This window comes from Cebus imitator, unplaced genomic scaffold, assembly GCF_001604975.1.
Source record: "Cebus imitator isolate Cc_AM_T3 unplaced genomic scaffold, Cebus_imitator-1.0 Scaffold218, whole genome shotgun sequence".
NCBI lineage: Eukaryota > Metazoa > Chordata > Mammalia > Primates > Cebidae > Cebus > Cebus imitator.
In genome coordinates, this window is record NW_016107533.1 from 949,681 (window position 1) to 954,679 (window position 4,999).

The window sequence follows — 4,999 nt, forward strand, 5'->3', positions numbered from 1 at the left end:
GTGTTGAGTTTAGGTCCTGAATATTCTTGTTAATTTTCTGCATTAATAGTCTGTCTAATACTGTCAGTGAGATGTTGCAGTCTCCCACTATTATTGTGTGGTTATCTATGTCTCCTCCTAGGTCTCTAAGAACTTCCTTTATGAATCTGGGTGCTCCTGTATTAGGTTCATATATTTTTAGAATAGTTAGTTCTTCTTGTTGAATTGAACCCTTTATCATTAAGTAATGCCCTTCTTTGTCTTTATCTTTGTTGGTTTAAAGTCTGTTTTGTTTGAAATTAGAATAGCAACCCTTGCTTTTTTCTGTTTTTCATTTCTTTGGTAGATTTTTCTGCATCCCTTTACTTTAAGCCTATGGATGTCATGAGCTGTGAGATGGGTCTCTTGAAGACAGCAGCCATTGGGTCTTGCTTCTTTATCCAGCTTGTCTCTCTGTGCCTTTTAATTGGGAAAAAATATGGAATGCTTCATGAGTTTGCATGTCATTCTTGTCCAGGGGTCATATAAATCTTTTTTGTATTGTTCCAGTTTTACCATATGTGCTGCCAAAGTGAGCACTACTGAAATTGTTTTTAAAGTTGCTCTAACAACCCTGCTTCCCTCTATTCAGTCACAGGAAGATGTGCTCCTTCTCTGGTTGAAAGACTACTCATCAAAATAGAACTTTATTCCACTTTCTTCTAACTTCACATAAAATTAGCTCCAGCAATATTCCCTCACTCTCCTTTATTTCCACTTACACCTACCAGCAGGTTTAAATGTGGTCAGGATTTTCCTTCAGAGAAAACACAACCTGCCTAAAACAGACTATCCATTCATGTTCATCCAAGTCTCTTCTAAGTGTTGACTACACTTGATGCCATTCACTTTTCAATTTATTGCAATATGCCCTTTGTTCTCACTAACCCACTTAACTTAAAATGCAGCACTGTTTACAATAGCAAAGACCTGGAACCAACCCAAATGCCCATCAATGATAGACTGGACAGGGAAAATGTGGTACATATATACCATGGAATATTATGCAGCCATCAAAAATGATGAGTTCGTGTCCTTTGTAGGGACATGGATGAACCTGGAAACCATCATTCTCAGCAAACTGACACAAGAGCAGAAAATCAAACACCGCATGTTCTCACCCATAGCCGGGTGTTGAACAGTGAGAACACATGGACACAGGGAGGGGAGCACTACACANGCTATAATACCCTTTTAAAATAGAAAAATAAGCAAACTGACTATAGTAAAACACATTTTTAAATTGCCTGACGTTATAATGAAGGCAGAGGTATGTTATATTTTGATAAATGACAGTCCTTGATACAAATCACATAGAGAAATCCTGTTTGATGAGAAAAGCATTGGGTTTTTGTGAGTAAAGTTATTCTCAAAATTTTTGATACTTTATTTTGGTTCTATAATCCTCACAGGAAAGTAAAAGAGAAAATTGATGTTTTTTACACACTTTCCTATGAATATGCTACAACTAAAAGTCTTCTCTAAAACAGAGTTGCAAGGGACAAGGGATGTGGGGTGTTTGGGTACTTGAAATGTTGGAGAACAAGTATGAAAATCTATTTTTATTCTGGCTACTTTGGGGTACAGTACAGTACAGCAATTTATTTCAGACTGAAAAAGAAAGCTTCATTATTTACATACTCTGCTTCCCACTGTTGCTTATTAGTGACTTTTAAAGCAGTGACAAAAGAAGAAAAAGAAGATAGAAGGGAAAATGGAAAGGAATTTGGGAAGAAGAAAATATGGAGGAACAAAGTCAGATGGTGATATTGGGGGTTACTTTGGAACTTCAGGGTAGCATGTAACAGCCTTCTTATCCAAGTCCTGGCACAAGCCTGGTTGCCTACTAAAAGGTATATTAGTATCTATGATGTTCCTGCTCACATATTCAGTACCCACAGTGATAACTCTTACTAAAAATTAATCTTGATGCTCATACAAATTAGACATATATTTTAACAAAAATGGAGTGATTGAGCAAGAAATGTAAAATTTCATTATTTTTCCTGCTTGTTTCTCTCACCATGTCATTCATTCATCCTGTGGTTAGTAGCATAACTATAAACTGGAAGCTCTGCCTGCAGCATTAAAAAGCAACTATGAAACACCAAAATGAGGTGCTGACAAGATGCTTGTTTTCCAAAGAAATGTCTTTTCATTAGTCTGGTTCAGATGAGAAGTTGTTATGATGGGATTAAATGTGCAACAATTTTATTAGAGGCAACACCTGTGAGCGAGAATGAGAGGGAGCCAAACAAGTCTGTGAGAGATACAAGCCTGAAACTGAATGAAGGAGAGAGGGAGGGAAGGCTGGTGGAAGCATCCTAGACTGCCAGACAGTCTAAGCAAGATTTAGAAAGGCTGCTAGACACTACACACTGGGGTCTGTTGCGGGGAGATGGGGGAGGGACAGTGGGAGGTGGGGAGTTGGGGAGAGAGAGCATGGGGAGAAATGCCAGATATAGGTGAAGGGGAAGAAGGCAGCAAATCACACTGCCGTGTGTGTACCTATGCAACAATCTTGCATGTTCTTCACATGTACCCCAAAACCTAAAATGCAATAAAAAAATTAAAAAATAATAAAATAAAACAAAACAAACAAAAATAACCCACTATTATTTCCTAATCATCAGATACAATTTCTGGTTTTAATCTCACTGGACTTCTCTGTGCCCATCACAATTTCTAAGACATGGTGCTGTCCTGTTGCTCCACTAGACTTTTATCTTCTTATCCTTTTTCATGGATTCTGAAATGTTATGGCTCTCCAGGGTTTTCATCAGATCCTCTCTTTGAATGTGACCTCCTTGAGTGGTCACATTCATATTACAGTTTCTGTCTACATGTTGCTAACTTGTAGAGTTAACTAATCTCTAATTCTGTCCTAGACCTTGCCCACAGGTGCCTTTCTTATAAACAGCTAAAGACATAGAATAAAACAGATAAAGACATGTGTATTACTATATCTGGGGAGGATAAAATGTCCTCGCTGTGATGGACAATGTGAACCCTGTTTGTCTCACTGTCTCCTTCTAACTCCAGCAACTCCCAAACATGTGATATTGTTCCTAGTGTGTGCTTTTGCTCATGGTAGCTTTCATGCTTGTAACACTCTCACCCATCCCACTGTATTCCTTTCTTAGAATGACTAAGAATTTCTATCTCTCCAAGCTGTGCTAGGTGGCTTTCTGCATTTTCTATCCTCTGTAGTGACATCTCTCAAAGCATTGACCATACTGTATTAAAACCATCTCTTTATGAATTAGCTCTTGCCCCTCATCTATGAGGTTCCTCAGGGCAGATGTTGGGTCTTATTGGTCTTATTCTCAGTACCAAGAATAAGGGTCTATCATATTAAAAAGTGCTCAACAAACAGCTGTTTAAACTGATAATTGCATTGACTATATTAGGCTCTAAGAAAAACTAGTAAAGCAAGAGATGGTTTCCCCCTATTCTTTTGCAGGAATAAAACCACTATAATAAAAGTCCTACCAGATAATTTTCACATGTGAGTCCATCTGTTTTGTGAGTATACTTTGGAGGTTGTTTGTTTCAGATCAAACCAGGCTATAAAAAGAGAATTGAATCTTGATCAGGGGTTGCCAGAGTATGGCCTTCTTTAGAGCTAAAGGACAGCTCTAGTTACAGATTTTGTTTCTAAAGATGACATTGGTGCTGCACCACATTGCAACAGAAATGCATCAGTGTGAGAGCATTTATGATTGTTTTCTTTCCCCCTCAGCATAAAAATAGCTTGTCCTTCTAGGAAAGATAGCCTGACTGTATTAATGAAAGTGAAATTCTTCATAAGGCCCTAACAGTATATTTAAAATGAATAGAAAACACCACCAATGACAGATAAGATAAATTTTGCCCAAATTGTCCTGGAGCCCTTTCCTATATATTTTGGAGTAAATGAAATAAATACATGGGTTACTGTATCTTCTGAAAAGATATTGAAGGCACATTTCTTTACTATGATTTCTTATATGTGTTTCATTTTGTACTTACACAATTTAAACTTACTGTTCTGAGAAGTGGCTTCACATTTTCCCAATGAGAAGTAAAAATGAGTTCTTAAACCAGAAATAAAACTTTCATAAAGTCACTTTAAATGCTTATATTGTTTCCCCCAGCCACTTGCAATTAGTAGATTGCATGTTTAACATTAATATCCATGTTTAAAAAGACGGTTACCTAACACAACTTCTTTATTCCTTTTAGCAACATTGTTCAATTCTTAAAATACAAGTATTATTAAAAACATCTCCAATCTTTTTTTGCCTTTTTTGTAGACAATTTTATAAACCTGAAAATACCAAGTAGCTAATACATCTTCCATTTTTACTTCCTGGACTTAGACTGTTTTACTTCCTATAAAGCAAATGCCTTTGATATATATATACACTTTGATGATAATTGATAAGATTATCTGACCTTACAGGTTATTGGTAGAGATGAACATACTATAATTTTTTTCTTATTTCTAAAAAAAAAAAAATTACATCCTAACTTCATAGCTTATCATTTTGCCCATAACAGATATGAAGGTAAGAAAAGCTACACAACCTATAATTTGTTTTTAATAAAGAGGATTATAAAACCTATTCAGAACTTATTCTCATTCTGTAAGAATGTGCCCTATTCCAACAGACATTTCAGAACATCAATTACTACATATGCAGTAATTTTAAGATGCTGTTTATAATTTCTTAAAATGAAACTAAGGTCTTTCTATGCTAATCATTTTTAAAGAAGAATCCGTTAGCAAATCCAAGACTAGCACTACACAAAATTGTCAGGGAAAAAAAAAAATGTGTGTGTATTCTTTCAGGGGGAGAGGATCAGTGGTTGACATCAGATTCTCTTTGTGATTAACAAAAGGCAAAATTCCATTGAAATAAGTAAAGCCTGCTTGTTGATATTCTTCCTTCTATCCCTTCTTTCATTTCTTCCAGTATCTTCTAGATTCAAAATTCAC

At 36.0% G+C, this 4,999-nt stretch overlaps 1 non-coding gene across 1 annotated transcript; it reads right to left on the reverse strand.

Annotated features, from left to right (window-relative positions):
* Positions 1 to 451: 451 nt before the first annotated feature.
* LOC119474221 lies at positions 452 to 558 on the reverse strand. The gene has a single exon (XR_005203509.1). It is a non-coding gene; the product is annotated as a U6 spliceosomal RNA (small nuclear RNA).
* Positions 559 to 4,999: the final 4,441 nt, after the last annotated feature.